Source organism: Lissotriton helveticus, chromosome 2_1 (assembly GCF_964261635.1).
Source record: "Lissotriton helveticus chromosome 2_1, aLisHel1.1, whole genome shotgun sequence".
In the NCBI taxonomy this organism is placed as follows: Eukaryota; Metazoa; Chordata; class Amphibia; order Caudata; family Salamandridae; genus Lissotriton; species Lissotriton helveticus.
In genome coordinates, this window is record NC_136059.1 from 202,746,858 (window position 1) to 202,769,572 (window position 22,715).

The following is a 22,715-nucleotide window of genomic DNA, read 5'->3' on the forward strand; positions in this document are numbered from 1 at the left end:
ACCATAAACCTGCACACTTCTTCATCCATCACATTACTAAGCACTGCATCCAATAACACGATAGCCACATCACGCTGGTACTCACCCACAACATGGAAACAGTTCCCACACAGGATCAGAGCAAAGGCAACACACTTCCAACCACACGCCCTGTGTTCTACCTATGTAGGCAAGCATAGTAAGCACTATATAAACGTCACAAAACAGTACAAAACAAAATAATAATATACCAATGTATTTGACAGAAGTATCTGCTGAGTAATTTCTTGAAATGTAGCAGGTATAAAGCGAATACTCGCACAATCAGAACAATATAAGTTCATCATCAGTGGTGGCATGACATGCTTGCAGGAAACATGGGCAGTTGAACCAGTCGGTACAAAAGGGGGTGGTGATGGACGGGGCATCTGAACCAATCAAACACTCACACCCAGTCAACAGATCTGGGTTTAATCCATCACCGTTCTTTAGCCCACTCTGCCACCTCAGTTCAGACATGGCCATATGCAAATCAGTCTGACCCTGTGCCTCATGGGAACAGTCCAGCCCGAACTGCCAAGCCATGCCTTCCCTGGATCGGAAACAAGCTTCCTAGTAACGGTTTCTGGCATTTCAGCCGTCTTCAGCCAGGCTTGCTTGAATCCAGTGGCAAAGTAAGCAAGGGACTCACGTCTGAGCATACCCTGCCAACTTATGGCGAACAAAGCGGTTTCAAAAGGGGGTGGTGATGGACGGAGCATCTGAACCAATCAAACACTCACACCCAGTCAACAGATCTGGGTTTAATCCATCACCGTTCTTTAGCCCACTCTGCCACCCCAGTTCAGACATGGCCATATGCAAATCAGTTTGACCCTGTGCCTCATGGGAACAGTCCAGCCCGAACTGCCAAGCTATGCCTTCCCTGGACCGGAAACAAGCTTCCTGGGACCGGTTTCTGGCTATCACCCTTCATCAGCCAGGATAGCTTGACTCTAGTGGCGTGGCATGTCTGAACTGGGGTGGCTTGGTGAGCAAAATAACGATGGATTAAACCCAGATCTGTGACTGGGGGTGAATGTTTTGCCATTGTGCAACATTCCGTCCATCATCTTATGTGTTTTGCAGATGAACCAGTCACATTAGCAGGGTTTTACAACGTAGGGAATCCAGCAATAGAAACAAATCATTTTCCCCACCCATCACAATGTTGTTCATCTCCACAACTCTGAAGGTGGAACTGACGGAACTTGAAACAGACAACTCCCGCTATAAGTAATAACTATTAACGGGTGTCGTATTTGTAGAAGGATAAACCCCATCTCATTGATCAACGTCTATTTAAATCTTCACAAGACCAATAAGAAATTAAAAGTAGGCGACTTTTGTGAGGCTCTAGACTCTTCTGTAGATATTCAACCTTCAAGACTATATTAACAACAGACTTCGAATTGACCAACCTAGGGCAACAACAACCACCAACAGACGTATAATCAATACCTTTGGACAACCTTGTCAGAACAGTAAATGATTGCCTTGACATACAATCTTACTTCTATGCACGCCCTCCAATCACCAAAAAGCCTGCACGGCAAACCTCTACAAATATTTAGGGCCATCTTGACACTGGATTACACATTTGTGAGTAGCAGTATATATGACTTGTACAAGAAGGATGCAGTTATGGACCAAGCGGAATGTGACCACTTTCCAGTAAAAACGCGGATTCGACTTGAGGTGCAGGTGGCGGACAGACCAACACAGTCGGCTTTTCACAAGAAGAAGAAAACTTTGAATTTATAAGAAGACTATTGTGGAATAACATCATCCTAACTCGACTGAATAACTGGAAACTAACCCCTTGCTGGCTAAATAGCCTGAGCGACTCTGCCTTCAGCACAACTCTTAATTCAACTTGAGACAAAAAATGTTGAGTCATTGTACCAGGTTTTAAAAGGGAGAGTGAATAACATTTCAGCTTCTAAAAAACATTTGGTCACTGCTACGAACCCTTGGTGTACGGCTGACATACAGAAAACTCTGGTTAGTAGAGGTCAAATATATGGAAGCTGAGAGGCTATATGTATACTTCTTGCTAAGCAGTAATAATAAGGGAAAATGTTCGCAATATATCAATTTAATAAATAACAAAGACTGTATGAGCGGGAACGGAGACCCCATGACAAAGAAGACCGAATACGCATCCGGACTATGTAATGAAGAAAGTTTGCAGTGTTCCGGAACATGGGAGAATATTACCTTGAACACTGAGTGCCATGAAAGTAGGGACAACCAGTCCAACTTAGCTGGCACAGCTCCCAAAATCACTGTTGAAAGTGAACCACCAGGGACGAGTAGTTTAACTTGTTTGAGTGGGAAAGGCCCAGGTGAGTGCAAGAATTTGGATAACCAACATACAAACCGTTATAAGAGTGAAGCCGTACCGTCCAACAAGACATCCGTCTATATGACCCTGAAACCATCAGAGAGAATGGGCCCCAGGGCCTAATGGTCTACTTGGTTCTTTATTTAAGGCAGACATAGGTTTCTGTGCCAATATTCTCACTCTGGTTTACCATCAATGTTTTTAATCAATCAATCACTGAAATTATAAGCCTGCTACTCACCCGTGAGGGTCTCAAGGCGCTGGGGGAAGGTGGGGTAGGCAGCTTCGGTCAGTCAAAGGGCCAGGTCTTGAGGGTCTTCCTGAAGATGTAAAGGGTGGGGGTGCGCCTGATGTTGATCAGCAGCTTGTTACAAGTCTTGGCCATGGTGTAGGATAAGGTTTTTCCACCCGTTCTTGCTCTTTGGATGTGCGGGGGTTCGGCGAGGCTGAGGTCGGCGATCAGAGGTTCCTCTTGGGTGCGTGGAAGAAGATTCTGTTGTTGAGGTATTGGAATCAGGTGTTGTGGAGGCATTTGTAGGGCTAGGTGAGTATCTTGAAGGTTACTCTTTTCTCAACAGGGAGCCAGTGGAGGTTGTGCAGGTGCTGGGTGATGTGTTTGTGTCGAGGGATGCCGAGGACGAGTCTGCCTGCGTGGTTCTGTATGGTCTGTAGTTTGTGGACCAGAGGCTTGTTGATCCCAGCATAGAGGGAGTTACCATAGTACAGTCTGCTGGTTATGAGTGCATGCCTGACGGTCTTCCTTGATTCGGGGGGCGTGTCTATTTGTAGGTCTTGAAGGTTTTTAAACCACTCAAGTCCCGCACTCCTGGACATGATCCGTTCTGCATCCCGATCACGAAAAAGAAGGCACGATCCATCGGGTTACTGTTTTATCAAAACTAGGCAGTGGTGACTATCGTTCACTGCATCAGTCAGTAGTTCAAAAAATGTGCAAGAGTATGGTGCTCAGACCTCTGAGGTCCCACCACCTACAGACCCCCTCAAAATTAACAAATACATATTAGAAAAAAGGGGAGTACATCAAAAAGAAATCAAGAACAAAGTCCAATAGAAGGGATCAAATTAAATATTATTTTTACTTCAATATCCAAGTGTATAACTATTTCTTAAATTCAGTCCATTAATTCAAGGAGACTAGCATATGATATGTTCATCTTTATTCATTCATCTTCCAAATCAATTTTCTCAGCCCAGCCCAGCCGACTCGTTGCTTCCTCTACAAAAGGACTTCATCATTACCGTTTATTGCCCTATTAGATACTGAGGTAAAAACCAATTCCAAAATCTTTCTGAAAGAATTACAGGAATAGGCTCCAGGTGAAAACATAATCCCTTATTACCAAGCAGGCGTTATACAAAAGTCATCTACCATAGATAATACGACTTCCAGGTCTTACCTAGTCTACCGCACTTCCCTGCATGTCCGCCCTCCCCTTTTTTCTTGTTTTATAGACTACTCCGCAGCATTTGATGGAGCAGATCAAAACAAACTCTGGTTTGAGCTTGCAAAAATGGGGTATATCTGGCAATTTACTAAAGGTAATCATTGGAATATGGCCTCAAACCAAATGTTAACAACTCGAGGCCAGAAACAAGGCTGTGTGTTAGCTCCCATGTTGTTCAACCTCTACACGGCAGACTTAGGTCAAGCCATATCGAAAGCAAAAGCAATACCACCAGGGATTGGCTTCCATAGACTGCCCAGACTTCAGTATTCAGATGACTTGATCATCCTGGATCATACTAAAATAGGCACGTATCGTGCACTGTACGAGCAAAATATCAATAATGAAAAGAATAAACTTGTGGCCAATGTTGGAAAGGCAAACGTCATGGTTTTTGGAAAATAGTCCTGTTGACTAGGCCAACTTAAAATTAACACATCCTTAATTATAATTATCTTGGTTCACGGAAAACAGTAAAACCAATGTACACTTATAACTAACCCTGGGCATAATTCGCGGAGTAGCGCTACGCGAAGCTACGCGAAGTGCACTTCGCACTACGTGAACTGCGTAGTGCACTGTTCGTGATGATTGCACAGTACTGGATGCTTGTCCGCACTGTGCAATCATTGAAAACGGCATCTTGCACAGTGCGAGCCGTCTTTTACTGCCGCTCGAGTAGATTTTTACTCGCGCGGCAGCTTTCTCAATGTGGACTGGTAGTTTCTCATCGCGAGTGGTTGCGAGCAAACGCGACCACTCGCAATGAGAAACCTGACCTCCCTCACATTGAGAATCTCGCTGGGAGGTTTATTTTCCACGCTCGTGATCGGCAACTTAATGTTGCTGTTTGCGAATGAGGAAAAAGTCTCGCCGGGATGTCATTTTGCTTGCTCAGGGTCGCCAACTTGACGTTGAAGACCGCGAGCAAGCAAAAAATGACCGCTGCACTACGCTACGCGTGTTTGCACTGTGCTACGTGCAATTTGCATAGTGTGAAGTAGCGCAAACTTCGCAAACTACGCGAGCGTAGCGTAGTGCTTTGTCCAGGGTTACTTATAACAACTCTCAAGAAAAGCACCTGCAGTGATATTTGCACTTTGTAAACTAAACAGTCATTTCTATAGTTCGAAAGCCTAAGTCATTATAGGAGCATTGTGAGCAAAATTACTACCAACTATTTCCTACGGCCCCCAAGCCTTTCCAGGGAAGCTCTCTTCCAGGGCTGTCTTTAGCACTGGTTGCGCCCAGTGCGACAATGTTTGTTGGCACTCCCAGTGGCGGTGGGTGACATTTGAAAGTGGTGGGGCGCAAAGTCATTTGCATACTGCACCGTAGCGAGCGAGCGAGCCCGAACCCCAAAAGGGGGATTTGGGGGGATTACCCCCCCCCAAGAAAATTTTGAAAAAAAGGAAGAAAAATCGTGCATTTTCAAGCAAATTTGAGAAAGCAGGAAGGTTAATAAAGCAATTGTGGAAGTGCAGTTATTACATTAATAGATGGCTTAACATAGGTAGCTGCTTATTCAGTATAACCACAGAGCTTCATACATTCTGTCCTATTACGCTCAGGTGCTGAATTCAGACTATAAGACTTTCATGAAAATCTCAGATGAACAATATTCACACCTAAGGTGGGAACAAACGAGGCACTCCACACTTTTCTGGCAAAGAAGCACATTTTAAATTACTGTAGGACTGGTATATACATCTGGCGAAACTCCACAAATAATACCCTAGTGCGCCTCGCTGCGCTGGCGAGATTGTGATAAGTTAACATAGGTGATCTACTTCATATGTAGTGGCCTTGTCCCAAAAATACGGCCCCCTCGTTGTGCTTGCTTTCCTGCCCCCTGTTCCCTGTGTGTGGATCTCTGTGTGTGTGGGGCTCTGCGTGTGTGTGTGGGGGGGGCTCTGTGTGTGTGTGGGGGGCTCTATGTGTGTGTACGGCTCTGTGTGTGTGGGGGGCTCTGTGTGTGGGGGGCTCTGTGTGTGGGGGGCTCTGTGTGTGTGGGGCTATGTGTGTGTGGGGGGCTCTGTGTGTGTGGGGGGCTCTGTGTGTGTGGGGGGCTCTGTGTGTGTGGGGGGCTCTGTGTGTTGGGCTCTGTGTGTGTTGGGCTCTGTGTGTGTGGCTCTGTCTGGCTGTGTGTGTGGCTCTGTCTGGCTGTGTGTGTGGCTCTGTCTGGCTGTGTGTGTGGCTCTGTCTGGCTGTGTGGGTGGCTCTGTCTGGCTGTGTGTGGCTCTGTCTGGCTGTGTGGGTGGCTCTGTGGTTGTGTGGGTGGCTCTGTGGTTGTGTGGGTGGCTCTGTGGTTGTGTGGGTGGCTCTGTGTGTGTGTGGGTGGCTCTGTGTGTGTGTGTAGGTGGCTCTGTGTGTGTGTAGGTGGCTGTGTAGGTGGCTCTGTGTATGGGTGGGTGGCTGTATGTGGGTGGCCGCTATCTGCAGAAAAACACTTGCGAGTGCAAAATGAGGGTACAGTGTCTGCCCTTAAAGTCCAGTGAGCTCTGCACCGTCTTTCAATCAACACACCCTACCCAACAGCGGTCAATGAACCAATCCAGAGAAGAGTGGGAGCACGGAGGGCCACACAAGACACGATCAAAGGCTGACCCAACAGCTGCCGATGGACCACACCAGAGAAAAGAGGGGGGAAAGAGGGCGGTATAAGACTATCAAAAGCCAACCCAACAGTGAACGAGAAGAAACCCCAATAAAGTAATGTGATATGATTAAAAGCCAACTCAGTGACTGCTGATATACAGTGTGGCAGAAAGGAACAAAGATGGCTTTACAGAAGTGTGATAATGACATTCAACTCAATTTTAAAGGGAGTGCTGATAGAGAGAAGGTAGGGGTGAGAGTGAAATGATGTTAATGAAGACAGCTCAGCATCTATCAACATTGCTGGATAATAGAGAGAAGTCAGGGCGACAAAGAGCTGCACTATGTTTCAAACCAACCTTAACTAATACAAGACCGTGCCAGAGAGCAGAGAGTGGGTGACAAAGAGATAAGATAATATTAGTGGCAAAGGTTGTCCAAGGACAGGACCAATGAAGACAGAAGACTGTGAAACAAGGAGGAAGATACGACAAACTACTGAAAACCAAACCTGCAGCTACTAATGGACAAGTCTAGAACAGAAAATGCAACAGAGATTTGGACAGTGCAGAAAAACACGAGATAAGATGGGCAGAAACAACAAAATAGAGCCCTGATAGTGTACGAGGCCAACAGAACTACCGCTGGAGGATATTGCTGTAAATCAGGCCAGGAAGGAGGCAACCCTGGACAAAATGTTGCATTGTACAAGTTTACGTCACTAGGCATCAAAGGGTCTTCCTTGAGAAGACAGGCAATGGAAGGAAGCTTGGGAGCCTATGGAGAGATTACTTTTGCAGCCTACTTCGAGATGTGGAATTATCCTATAGAGATGAATCAGCACAGGCCACTGGGGGTGCTGTGGGGCAGCCTAAGGTGTAGTATCCAAGCATCAGAGAGATGTAACAGAACAGGCCAACAAGCAAGACACCAAGTCGTACAGCCTGAGCAAGCAAATATGTCCGACAGCCTGCGTCGTACAAACTGGCAAAGGAACTGGCCTGTCTGTAATGTCTTTATTTTTCTGCAGGCCTCTTTTGTGGCAGGGGTGAGTCCTGCAAATGTTGTTTCATGTAGTTGTTTGTAAGGCCTATCATCACCTGCCAGGAGTGCCTCCTCATGATTGGTCAGATACATGGGTCTGATTTGCAAAGCAATATGTTCAAATTATATTTGGGAAACATAAAAGAAATGTAGAAAGATTTGCAGTGAGACGAGGCCTCTACAACTGCCAGCTGTCATGTACTGGCAATGGGCTGAAAAATACTTTGTCTGTCCTAAATACAGGCCAGCCCTTTCTCATTCATAAAAGGCATGGCGAGCCATGCAAAGAACTTTAAACTTAATGTGTTGTTTTTCCAGAAGACAGTGTAATGCCCAACAATGTCCCGAGACAAGATCACACTTAAGTAGCTAGCCAACAGGCCTGACGACCATGTTCTGAATTAATTGCATTAAGCAGTCTGGTATCATTTCACAGGTACTTAAAACAAGCTACGATTTAGAGACAGGTTTTTAATTTTGTTTAACTCATGTAAAAGATATGCATGCACTGCAAGAATAGCAGATATATTGATCTGTATGAGTAATTACACAAATAATGATTTAAGTAACACTAATTTATGTGTATTTCTTTTATAGTGCTACTCATCCGAACGAAGGCTGATAGAGCGTTTCAGAGTGATCTAAATAACATGCACACATTAAATAAAGACAATAAATCATACAAGTGTGTAAATCAGTGTACAGGATATGTCACATATGACAACAAGGGTTACAAGGTGTAGGAGACATATACTGTCCTTACCGGTTGCCATTATATGTTAAGAATGCATGGTTAGAAGAAACCCAAAGTCAGGATATAAAACCTAACACAGTTGTTAGGGTTATCTATGCTAATAGGACTTTATTGTTACCCAAAGGAGCCATTTTTACCAACTTCAGGATAAGGACAGATCGATACAAAATAAGTCTCTAAACCCTTGCAGTTCCTTGATGCTGGCTCACAGCTCACAAGCTACATTTGAAGAGGTGCAACTTATGCGTAAAAAGGTTTATGAAAAGAAAAAGTGGTTTCAAAATATGGATTTGAGTAATACCCAGACTGCAGTGCTTAATTTGTAAAAAAACGTAGTGCCGGGGTCCTCGACAGGAGGACACTAGAGCTTCCACCACCTGTTGACCCTGGCAGCACTGCCAATGACAGCACCAACAGACTACTAATGATCACACTCTTAAAAGTGCGACAATTCATACTATTACAGGCCTTCCAAAGCTATAAGAATGGCTTTCGAGGCAAATACTTATAATTGGAAATGTAAATTGAAATAATAAACAGAAGTTGTTGTGCTCGTACCTAAATTGGCAGACACCACTACCGTGTGGCAGACATTCAAAAGCCTGGGTGCTGGCAATTAAGTACTGGTGCAGAGCACCGGAAAGCACCAGCACAAATTAAGCACTGCCAGACTGTAAGTAGTGCAATCTTTTTTATAACTGTCTTTTAAAAGAGCACACTTCGCACCTTAGCTGGAAGCTTCCTTGAAATATCTTTCAAAAAATAAATGTGTCACCATAAAAGCGATTCCATCAATTAAAGCCAGTACCGCCTTCCAATTTAGATTTTCAGATTGACCAGTTGCACAAATTTACATTAATCTCAGGGAAGCAGGACACTGGCAAGAAGGCTTGTTTAGCTTTCTGCCCTCCCTCGGTTTCCCTACACAGGAGACTCCCTGCCTTATGTGTCAGCTGAAGCATCTCAACTCTCAGAAGTAACCTTGCCGGGACGGTCGTCTTCTTACACAAAATAAGGGAACAGTTTTTCTAAAATTAAAAAAGTAGGGGGCACATCCTGCTCTCAGATCCTACCCACTTGGACCACTGTTGACTCCCAGTTTATGGGTCCCCAGAGTATTTTTTCCTATTCCAGCAATGATTACAGTTTAAATAGCCATCTTTTGAGTTGTATTGAATTGGAGTAAGTTGGGGTATACTCTTAGAGGAAGAGGGGGCGTCAGTTTCTTTGTTGTTAAATCTACTTTGCTGCAAAATACTAATTTGATTGTAGAAAAACCCTGGGAAATCAATGTATTTTTATATTTCACTTAAGGTAAAAGAAACCAATGTGTAGACAGGGTTGTTTTCTTTATGACCACCTAAATAAGCATTGATTTTGTGTTTAAAAACAAGTTATCAATCTATACACAGAATGGAGTTATACAAAAATATTAAGAACTGCATGAATCCAGTTTCGTTCACGTTCTAATACTTTCCCTGCATATAACTAACTGCTCGTCCAGCAGAGATGAGACGAGACAAAGGTGTTTAAAGTCTCAAGCCCTCAAAGTATAACGCGACCGGTTACTTCGCCGCTGTCCTGAACAGTCAATGAATAATGTCAGCACAATACTGCACCTGCTACATCGAGGGTGCCTCAGTGCAATGCTTCCTAATGCCAGGAGCAGCAAACGTGCGTTGTGTTCTTTAAGTTGGCAGCTCGCCCATACAGCTTCTACCCCCCACGAAGCCTCAAAAACGGGTCCATCTAACATCTCAGATATTGGAGAGGCATCCGGCGCTGCTTAGATTAATGCACCACCAGCTTATTTTTTCAGACTATTTGGCACCCTAACAGTTCTTGACACGCTCTTCTGTGTTTGTCCTTCTAATTTTGCCAGCTAAGCGCGTAGAGCCGAGTTCCGGCTATACAAAGTGCTTGTCAGCAAGTGCCGGCGGCGAGATGCTACACAAGGGCTAAGAGAGAAAGGGAGAGAGAGATTGTATTGTAATTGGACGCATTTGGGCTAACTTGTTTTTTTTCTGTAATGACAGACAACTTGCTCTATTTCACTGCATAAGTAGATGCGGGGCTGGGTGACGACAGATGTCTGTCCCCAGTACGAAAAAGATGGACCCGTTACCCTGCATAGTACTTCATGATACTCATAGTACTTAATGATACTCACTCAGCAGGCGGCACGAGTGACGACGAGGACGAGGAGACTCGAAGCGAAGGCAAGTCCACACACCACGGTGACGACGAGGAGGGCCCAGAACCGGATCCTACGTCAGTATAAAGATGGGCATCAGGCGCAGAAAAGGTTTGTGAAAAGTATATTTTATTCATATACCACAAAACCCACAGGAACAGCTAGACCAACATCCCAACTCCTCCAGGACCAACCGTCTACTGCCAACCACCAAACCCCCACAATTCTAAATGACATCAAACAATTCTAAGAATGACATAAGCATGTTCTACAGATGATCTCACAATATACAGATTGGCAATACAGTAAATCATGGAAATAAAAGAAATAGAAGTGGCCTACTACCACATGTATCTTTTTACAAACGAAAGAACAAAAAAAATAAATTAAACATCCAAAACATAATCATCAAACTTCTTGGGAATTTTAGAAATCCTCTTGGGAATTTTAGAAATCCTTTTATGAGAGGAGGAATCCAATAGAGAGGAGGACCCTGAGAACTCCTGCATGTTAGGGACAGAAACAGAGACAGGAACAGAAGAAGTTCCTGGACCCTCTCCTGAAACAACAATTTCAGGAGAAACAGCAGCATCAGAGCCAGCATCATGGGCAGACCTATCGATAGATACATCTGCAGCACGAGACACCTTACTTTGCAAAAGATCATTCCACACACAACCACCATCCTCATCTACAGCAAAAAAACGTTCTTGCCCAGGTTTGAGAAGAATAACTGAACCCTTGCTCCACCAACCCTTCTCAGAAAGAAAAACAGCAGAATCAGTAACTTTCTCCACCTGGAACGGGTTGGAAAATTTAGAAGAACCTTTACTAGATAAAGAAGGTTTCACCACACGAACCCAGTCACCAACCTTAATAATCTTATCTTTAGACTTGAGAGAGGCATCATGATAGATTTTGCCAGCCAAACGCGACTCACAAATGTTCTGTTTGACCTCACCAATAATGCTACGCATATCGACATCAGCCCTGACACCCTTGACAAAGTTAGGTCTTAAAACAGATTTAGCATGTCTACCTCTCATCAGTAAATAAGGGGAAAACCCTGTAGAAGAATTAGGAGTAACATGGTAACTCCACAGTTTCTCTTTCAAAAATGATAGAACATCCAATTTGCTCTCTAGAGCAGCCTGAATGCCCTCTTTAACAAACCTATTGGCCCTTTCAACTTGACCATTGGCCCTGGGACAATACAAAGGAGTGGTTTCAGATTTTACACCAAACTTTTCCAAAAAATCTTTCATTTTCTTGGAAACAAATTGCACCCCATTATCAGACAAGATGAGATTGGGAGCTCCTTCCAAACTGAAAATAAAACTCAAAAAATCAATGACAGCATCAGTATTGGGATGTTCCACAAAAGTGAAATAAATCCACTTTGAAAAATTATCTATGACCACAATAGAAAACCTTTTCTCCCTACCTAAACACTCAAAGGGACCGGAAAAGTCAATGGAAATCTTATCCCAAGGACCCACAGCACCCTCTCTGAGGGATAATGGTTGAGTCGAAACTTTCCAATGTTTATCAGCTCTAATGCAAACTGAACAATCATCAATAACCTTCTCAATACCAGAATCCATGCCAGGCCACCAGTAAAAGTTCTTGAGGATCTTCTTGGTGCCAGAAATTCCGGGATGACCAGCATGAGCAAGCTTGATAAGCTTGTTTCTTAAATCTTCAGGCGGAATAAACAGATCTTGACGTAACAAAATATTACCCTCAATGCTCAACTTATCGGCAATCTGAGCAAAACTCCTCAACTTATCCTCCAAATTCCTAATGGGTGGCCAACCCTCACCAACAAATTTCTTGACTTTACTAAGCAGCACATCCCTGTCCATAGCTTCAAGCCAATCCTTCTCAGAAACACTAGATTCAAAGGAACTCACAGCATCAACTAGAGCAACAACACATTCATGCTGATCTAAAATGTCATTACTGTCTTCTTCAAAAGGAGGCAGTCTAGACAGACAATCAGCAGTAAAATTTTTACCACCAGGAATATGTTGTGTTTCGAAATTGTACTCCTGTAGTCTAGCAATCAGTCTGACTAGTCTGGATGACGCCTTACCACTCCTGACACCATCCATCATGAAAACAAGGGGTTTGTGATCGGTGACAAGGATAAAAGGCCTGCCCCACAAAAAACTCTTGAACTTTTCAACAGCCCAAACACAAGCTAAGGCCTCCTTTTCAATAGTACTATAGTGCTTCTCAGCACCACGAATAGCCCTTGAAATAAAAGAAATCACTCTTTCTCTACCATCCACCATTTGAGAAAACACAGCACCAAGGCCCACTGTGCTTGCATCCACAGTGACGAAAGATTTGCCCTGAGGATCAAAAGTCTTAAGACCAGGTGCTCTGGAAATGAGTTTTTTGACACTGGCAAAAGCCTCATCATGAACTTTGCTCCAAATAAATTGAACACCTTTTCTAAGTAGCTGTCTGAGAGGTTCTACCACTAGCGCATAACCTTTAACAAACCTAGAATAGTACTCTCCCAAACCTAAGAAAGAACGTAAGGTATCTTTGTCTTTGGGAGTGCTGATTTTATCCAAGGTATTGACTAAATCCTCTTTGGGAAAAATGCCATCAGCCGTGATACGATGTCCTAAGTAATTCAGCTCTTCAACCAAAAATTTGCACTTGTCTTTGCTGACAGTCATACCTTTAGAGCCAAGAATTCCAAGAACCTTATTAAGAATAACATTGTGCTGATCACCTGTTTCTGCAAAAATCAAAATATCATCCTGGAATGATTGAACACCAGAAATGCCATGAAATAAATTCTCAATAAGCTTTTGGAATACACTAGCGGCGGATGCCAAACCAAATGGCATCCTTAAAAATCTGTATAAACCAAAGGGTGTAGTAAAAGTAGTAAGATCCTTGGAAGAATCATCAAGGAGAACCTGATGATAGGCAGATTTGAGATCTATAATAGAAAAAAATTTGGCACCATTCACAGCTGACAACATGTCCTGAATGCGGGGTAAAGGATGTGTGTCAACAATAATATTCTTATTGAGAGACCTCAAATCAACACACAGCCTCAAATCTTGGTTCTTTTTGAGTGCCAAAACAATAGCCGACACCCACTCAGAACTATCCGTTGACTCTATAATGCCTTCAGAACATAAGGTATCAAGGTGGACCTTCAATTTCTCACGCATGCCTAGCGGAACTATGCGTACCTTATGTTGAACAGGAACTGCATTTTTCTTTAACTTAATTTTATGCATGTAGCCTTTGACCTGGCCAACAACATTTTTAAAAACATTAGAATGTCTTTTGAGAATCATATCAAGACTATATTTGTCCATGTAGACATTGTTAACATCAAAATCTCTGAGTTGCAGAGGACGTTCAGAACCAGGACACAAAATTACACCTAGTCTGCCTAAATCAAACCACCCAACTATGTTCTTACCATCAATGGCAACGTAAATCTTAGTAAAAATTTTCCTGGATTCAAATTCTAGTGAACTTTCAAAGTAACCTAACATGGTAATATCAAAGTTGCCGAAAGCCTTGGGGTTGATGTCAGATTTATGGAGATTCACGTTTTTCCAATTCTCTTTGAAAAACACATCAGATAAAATGGTAATCGGTGAACCCGAATCAGCCATGGCTTGGAGCGAAACGTCACCAATTAACACAACACCCAAGGGTGCCTTAAACGGTAGATTGATATTGTTCACAGAATACTCAAAAATATTGTCATAGATAGCTAACATCATATTCTGCAAATCCTCTTCAACAACATCAATATTACTAACCATTGAATTAGAAGATTTTGAAAAATTTTTGGGTGCATGACAAACAGAAGAAAAATGGCCAACTTTACCACAAGTAACACATTTCTTTTTGATAGCAGGACAGTTGGCATTATTGGCTAAATGTGTTTTGGAACCACACCTATAGCAAGAAAACTTATTATTAGAAACTTGTTTCAAACTCATCTTTCCTCTGTTGGGAAATTGCACAGTACAAACAGGTGAAATAGTTTTGGAACTTTCAGCAGATATGACTTTAGAGGACAAAATGGATCTCTCAACACCTTTGGCTAAATCAATAGCTTCACTAAGTGTCGGATTGCGACACGCCAAAAGTCTTTCCTGAACCTTTTTGGATTCGCATTCAAAAATTAACTGGTCTCTAATACAGTAATCAACAGTAGCACCATAGGCGCAATTAGCAGCTAGAACTCTTAAAGCAGCGACATACTCTTCAATAGTTTCATCAGGAAATTGCTTCCTCTTGTGAAAAGCATGTCTTTCAATAACGACATTAGGCTCATCTTGAAATTGTTTCTCCAATCTGGCTACGGCTTCTTTATAAGGGTTCCATCCTTCACCACCGCCAGTAGGTGGTGGAATGGGAATCAAGTTTTTAAAAATTTCAATGGCAGCAGAGCCCAAATAACTGAATAAGATGGCTTTAAGTCTTTCTGGAGAAAATTTAGAACCATCAATAGCTACAATGTAATTCTCAAAGCTTTCAAACCACTTCTTCCATTCCAATTTAGGCTTACCTGGAATTTGTAGGAAAATTGTGGGTTGATTACAGATTTGTGCATTAGCCATATTCTAAATGAATGGAGAAATGAAACAAAGTCAAAGGAGATATTGACAACGTTAATAGAATATGGTAAAATGCAAATGCGGAAATATGAAGTTGTAAAGCAATCAGGAGCCAAGTTCAAAATATCTGATAAGAAATCACCTTTCCAAACAGAGAATTAAATATGTGCTCACGTGAACAAGGAAATGTACCTCAAGAAGAAAAATAATGTTTTAAATGCAATCCAATTTAAAGTGTGCGCACCACTGAAAATGCGCTAAATATGTAACACAGATCTGCAATAATAGTAAAGATGAGGTGAACTATCCACGAAATGGTTAAAGTGTGCGCACCACTGAAAATGCGCTTGCAGTCATCAAGAGGATTGTAAAAGTGTGCGCATCACTGACGGTTGAAATTTTTGTTTGCGCAAAACGGCTTGAAATAATGAAAGGAGTAAGTGTGCGCGTCACTGATGTAGCGCTGTAATGAAGTATATATAAAGGAATCTCACCACAGTTCCAGTAAGCGTAGTGAAAAACACGCCGACACACAATACCGCTTTGAAGGATGAAGCGACGAAGCGTGCTTGGTGAAATCACTGGAGCGCAGCGCTGACACGCACGAAAGTGATTGAAGATAAGATGGCCGCCCCACGTAGATGCGTGATGATGTCACTGGAGCGCAGTGTTGAAGCGCACAATGACGAAGAGCAGGCTTGGCAGAGCGCGCTGGAACTCCGAGGCACAGTTGAATTAACGGACAGATCAAAAGTGCCAGGAAGCTTAAAACAGGTACAATTACAGTAAAAATACCTTGTTTGTAGTAGAATTTTCGCCCGAAGGCTAGAATAAATTAAGAAAAATTGTGGAGAAGTCTTTGGGCTTGATCTCTGGATCGTGAAGAAAACGAAGTCCAGAATTTTCAATTAGCCGGCATGTTCAGTGGGTCTTGTCAAAGTTTCCCTCGTCGCCAATATAAAGATGGGCATCAGGCGCAGAAAAGGTTTGTGAAAAGTATATTTTATTCATATACCACAAAACCCACAGGAACAGCTAGACCAACATCCCAACTCCTCCAGGACCAACCGTCTACTGCCAACCACCAAACCCCCACAATTCTAAATGACATCAAACAATTCTAAGAATGACATAAGCATGTTCTACAGATGATCTCACAATATACAGATTGGCAATACAGTAAATCATGGAAATAAAAGAAATAGAAGTGGCCTACTACCACAGTCAGCAGCGCCGTGCACCGCAAATGGCCAATCACTGCACAGACTACATGAAGTCAGACACAGTGATTGGCCATTGTGCAGTGCAGCTGAGTCACCCACGCGCGGCATCCAATAATGGATTGCCCTGCCCTGCTGGATGATGACCGGCCAATCCTGGCGCTTGGGGGGCACACTAGCTGCTCGCCCTGTCGCCCATGTGAACGCTGGGGCTCCTGCCTGGTTTAATCAGCACCCCCCTGTCACCAGCTATCATGGGGGAACTTTCATCGCGCATGCGCGGGCTAGTTTCAGCCCCACGCATCATATGCGCATTAGGTATGCCTGCATGCCCTGCTGTGTACTCTGACTGTGACGTAGACCTGACGTAGAGGTCTCGACCGCCCGGCCCAGCCCCCTGCGCATCCCGTTTCAGTCGGGTGCGCCCCGGATTCCAGGTGGATAATCGCTGAATAAATGAATTTTAAAAATACAGTAGTGAGTTTTCATAATTATTATTATACTTGCAGCTGCGGCGGGTCCATGGGCTGGTGGGGCTACGCCCCTACGCCCCAATGGACGCACCGCTGCTGGGCACTCCCCAATGGGCGCCTCCACCACATATTCCCTTACCAGCACCCTTTACCAGTGCCCAAGTCTCCATAACCACTCTCTCTCACATGCATTTAATTAGTTATATAGCGCCACTCATACTAGTGTAGGGTGTCAGCGCACTTTGCCTCACACACATTACACAGAGACAATCAATCATACATATGTAAATCAGCATATAGGAAATATTACATAAACCAGAGGACTACAGGGATTAGAGTGACACGTCATCCATACTGGTTGGCAGTATAGTTTGAGTGCTTGGTCTGGAGAAGCACAAACTCAGAATTTAAAAAGGAACACCAATAGTTAGGGGTTCACTTTAATAATAAGAATCTATTTCTACCCAAATCAACCCTTTTTGCAACATTAATCTATGCTTTAATCTATACTCTGCAGTGTGCAGGCAGTTCTTTGATTAAAATGAATAGCTCACTGTTCTGTATTATGATTTTAACTCATAAACTGCAAGTGACAAAAGGATTTCTTAGAAAAGCAGGACCTATTTACATTGTATGCACTTTATAATCTGCATGGTGCACGTTCTTTGCAACAGGCACATTAACCTTCTGCACTACTTTATAGTGAGTCAAAACCAAACCCAGACAATACTCCGATCTCTCTCCAGGAAGAATATTAATCAAAGGAGTTATCTTGACAGTTTTTTTTTGTGTTGCCTAGAAATTCAAAAAGGAACGTAGCTGCAGGTGCTTTAAAACCATAATAAACTGGCAAACACGAGCCTCCCGGAAGTCAGCACCCGGTGCGGCGGCACTGGTCGCACCCCCTGCTCTCTTCCGTCCATGCCAAACTACAGTGCACTGCATATTGCATTGTATTGTAATTGCATTTATATAGCGCTTACTACCCCTGACGAGGCATCAAAGTACTTTTTCGTCGAGTCCCGGAGTAGCGTGCTAGCTACTCCAGGACCCATAGAGGATTAGTGTTGAATTAGTACAGTGAAACATGCAAGTACATTTTAAGTGGTGGATAGGTTAGTCAGTTATTTGGCGATCACAGCTGCACCTTGAGGTCGGACTGATCAGACAAGACCTCGAAAGCATCATTTATTAAATATTTCCGCGCAATCGCTCAAGCCAACACAGGAACCTTCAAGAAGGCCCTACTGGAGACTTTCAGTACATTAACGAATGCTTGGGCGTCATTTTTAGCTATTGCAGCCAATGGCCTACATGGTAACCTGGAAACAGTAACTAACATCTCCTTCACGCATCAAACTATCAAATCTATTCTTTAACCCCTAACGCGCTACCGCGTTTTCCCGCTGTGCGCCGTTTTTTTTAAATCGCGTTGTTTATGACAAAGCCAGCTCGTCATCCGCGTAGCGCAGGTAACGCCCATGACGAGCTGGCTTTGTCATTAGCGCGGAAGGGGTTAAAAACATTTGCTGGCAAGGAAGGCAGACCTGGAGAAGGTTCAAGGCGCTCCCTGTCCTCAGGGGGATTGCTAACTCGTATGAAGGGACAAGGATGCAGGAACTGAGGACACATAATACTAAGCAAGACTTATGGTTCTACCAATCTATGAGAATAGAGCCGATTGGTCCCATCGGTACTTCCCACCGAGTTGTAGGTTGTGTGACTATGGGAGAGAAACCATGCTACATCTCTTATGTTGCTGCCCAGAACTTCTAGACGCACTTTATTGAAGTCAATGTTTCTTAAACTGGGAATGTCATCCTGCCAAGAAGCCTTGCGCCATTCATTGTCTGGGAGCTAACAGCCGGCTGATTTATCTCAGTTTGGCAAATATGTAAACATACCATTCAATCCCATCAGGGAACTGAAAATTAGGGCTCAACCACGGCACGACGGCTCACGTCATAAACACCTGCCGCTTCTAATGACTTTTCTTCGTTTTATAAATAGTTAATAAGTTCCGCTGCTAAACCCACTTCTTAAAACCTTAAACCTTTTAATATTTGTATTTATTAAATAGTTATATATAAAATATGTAATTGTATATCAATTGTTTGTTAATTGTACCAATTTTAAGTGATTGGAAGAATACATGTTATTTAAAGTTCGTCACTCTCCTGCAAGGACATGTCAAGCCTCTCCCAGGCTGTAATCTGCCCCTGCTAAGCAGGTGAACCCTAAAGACGGGGAGATACCATTTCTGCTCTTGAGAGTTTTATTCTAAATTTGTGCTGACCTTCCCTAGCAAACTAGGTGTTAAAATGATTCTCAAAAACAGGAGAGAGTTTGCATTTGATGAATATACGCGACTCAGAGCCTGATGCCAAGTTGCGGAGTGCTGAAATTGAGGGACCGCAATCACCAATTCCAGCTTGTAGTTGCCCCTGCACCATGTAACGACAAGCTGGATCCCACATATTAGGAATAACCATGAGCACTTGGAAATATCAGTTCCTTTTCCACACTGTTATCCCTGAATCTGGAAACTACTCTTCTCTACTTGCTCTGAGCAGGTTTTTCCAAACAGCTGGTAAAGTGGAGTAGAGGGGGCATGGTGAGTTGTAGGGTCAGAGTGAGCTCTATTGTAGTTTGGAGGAATGCCCCATGCTCACTCACTGAGGAAGTAGTTGGGTGGGGGCCAGATGTTGCCCACAGCCCCTTTTTCAGAATCTAAGGTGATTTTACTGGGTGCAGGACCACACACCTGATAAAACTGGGCCAGTGTTCCCACACTGGGTAATTTTAGGTGTGGAAACACTGGGCCGCAAGTCATCAGCCCTTGAGCCTACAAAGGCTGACCATGAATGACAGGCTTTGCCGCCTTAAGTGCCACGACAAGTGTGCCAACTAAAGAATGATGATAGGTTTTCTGCTCACGCTTTTCTTCTCCCAGAAACACTATATTATCTGATTGTGAAAGAAATGCTCTGAGGTCCTTGGGTGAGGGTGAAAGTCAAGGAAGGCATTTGTTCGAGCAAAAGTTGTTGGCCTACATCGTCAAAGAGCTCTCCAACCCCAGCGCCGGAAACAACAACATCACACCTTCGCAAGACCTCTGCGACTCACTCGCCTCGTTCTTCTACCGCAATATCGCCGACATACACAACAGCTTCGGCGCACAGACCACGCACCCAACCGCCGAACCAGCGCCCCCCACCACCACCCTCTACAACTGGACCCCAGTCAGCACCGAAGACACCACCCGCACGATGAACACCATCCACTCCGGCTCCCCAACCGACCCCTGCCCCACCACGTCTTCAACAAGGCCGACTCCATCATCCCACCCCAACTCCGAGACATCATCAACATCTCCTTTGCCACCGCCACCTTCCCGGAGAGCTGGAAGCATGCCGAGCTCAGCGCCCTCCTGAAGAAACCGACAGTGGACCCCACCGACCTCAAGAACTTCCGCCCCATCTCGCTCCTCCCTTTTCCTGCCAAAGTCATCGAGAAGACCGTCAACAAACAGCTCGCCGCCTTCCTCGAGACAAACGGATCCCTCGACCCCTCACAGTCCGGTTTCCGAGCTAACCACAGCACCGAGACCGCCCTCATCGCAGCTACCGACGACATCAGATCCCTGCTTGACATCGGGGAAACAGCTGCCCTCATCCTCCTGGATCTCTCAGCAGCGTTCGACACAGTATGCCACCGCACACTAATACAGCGCCTCAGCAACACCGGAATCCAAGGGAAGGCACTGGAGTGGATCATCTCGTTCCTCTCCGGAAGAACCCAGAGAGTCCGCCTCCCCCCGTTCTGTTCCGCGCTCCCCGAAGTCATCTGCGGTGTACCTCAAGGAACGTCGCTCAGCTCCACCCTCTTCAACATCTACATGAGCCCCCTCGCAGCCATCGCACGCCAACACAACCTAAACATCATCTCCTACGCCGACGACACCCAGCTGATCCTCTCCCTCACCAACGACCCCGCCACCGCCAGAGCCAGCCTCCACGAAGGAATGAAAGACGTCACCGAATGGATGAAGACCAGCCGCCTGAAACTGAACTCAGACAAGACGGAAATCCTCATCCTGGGATCATCCCCCTCCGCCTGGGACGACTCCTGGTGGCCCCCTGCCCTGGGCACCGCCCCCAAGACAACGGACCACGCACAAAACCTGGGTTTCATCCTGGACTCCTCCCTCACGATGACCAAACAAGTCAACGCCGTCTCGTCATCCTCTTTCAACACCCTGCGCATGCTCCGGAAGATCTTCCGTTGGATCCGCACCGAAACCAGGAAGACGGTCACCCAGGCACTCGTCACCCGCCAACTGGACTACGGAAACACCCTCTACGCGGGAACCACAGTCAAACTACAGAAAAGACTCCAGCGCATACAGAACGCCTCCGCACGACTTATCCTGGACATCCCCCGCCACAACCACATCTCCGCCCACTTGAGAGACCTGCACTGGCTCCCCGTCAGCAAGAGGATCACGTTCAGACTCCTCACCCACGCACACAAGGTTCTCCACGACTTGGGCCCCAAGTACCTCAACTACCGCCTCACTTTCTACACGCCCACCCGCCAGCTCCACTCGACCAGCCTCGCCCTCGCCATCGTCCCACGCATTCGCAGAGACACCGCCGGAGGAAGATCCTTCTCCTACCTGGCGGCCAAGACATGGAACTCCTTCCCCATCCACCTACGGCTGACCCAGGACCATCTCTACTTCAGGTTGTTGGCCTACATTCTCATTGGAGAGGGAATCTACGAAATGATGGGTCCAACTGGGTACTAAACTACTGGAAAAATCTTTCTGCATCTTGGGCGTTCCAGGGGCCAAAATTCGGTGGCAACTGCCAGCGAGACTGAGTCTCAGATATCATATGATGGGAATGATGATAATACCCACGAGACCAAGGCTCAGATGTCGTTCGATGGGAACATTGATGATGTCCGAGACTGAGGCTCAGATGTCATTAGATGGGAAATATGGTGATGTCCACGAAACTGAGACTCGGATATCGTTCGATGGGAACAATGAGGATGTCCAACAAGACTGAGGCTCAGATGTCACTAGATGGGAACTACGGTGATGTCCACGAGACAGAGGCTCAGATGTCATAATATGGGAACTATGATGATGTCCACAAAACTGAGGCTCAGATGTCGTTAGATGGGAACAACGATGTCCCACAAGACTGAGGCTAAGCTATCGTTCGATGGGAACAATGATGATGTCAAACGAGACTAAGGTTCAGATATCGTTCGATAGGAACAATGATGATGTCAAACGAGACTAAGGTTCAGATGTCATTAGATGGGAACAATGATGATATCCACAAGACTGAGGCCCAAATGTCATTAGATGGGAACTATGGTGATGGCCACGAGACTGGGGGTCAGATATCATTCAATGGGAACAATGATGATGTCCAGCGAGACCGAGGGTCAGATTTCATTAAAAGCTATCTCGCCGAAAAACGTAAGTACAATCTGCCTGGCAGATCTCTTCGCTCTGGGCAAAAGCTCTGATGGCTATCCCCCGCTACAGAAAACTTCGGGCATGGGACAAAGCTTTTGCATATCTTGCTCCCGTGTACTGGAACTCATTGCCCGTTCAACTACGAAAGTGCACTAATCTCCTCCACTTTAGGAAACTCCTGAGGACAGAACTGTTCAGTACTTGACCGACCTGGCTAGGCATATACCACTCCTCTAGCGCAGAGATACCCCTTCTGGGGCAATTCCTTTGCTTTACAAATTAAAATTCAGTTCAATTCAATTCAATTAGATGGGAACTATGGTGATGTCCACGAGACTGAGGTTCAGCTATCGTTTGATGGGAACAATGAGGATGTCAAACGAGACTGAGGCTCAGATGTCATAGATGGGAACAATGGTGATCTCCACAAGACTGAGGTTTCGGCATCATTCGATGGGACCAATGATGATGTCCAATGAGACTGAGGATCAAAT

The 22,715-nt window shown here is 44.8% G+C and overlaps 1 protein-coding gene across 1 annotated transcript in view; it reads left to right on the top strand.

Moving 5' to 3' along the window:
- The window catches only part of LOC144817857 (aquaporin-7-like), a 153,937-nt gene that overhangs the window by 109,452 nt on the left and 21,770 nt on the right, over positions 1 to 22,715 (top strand). The gene's annotated exons all lie outside the window — the stretch shown is intronic.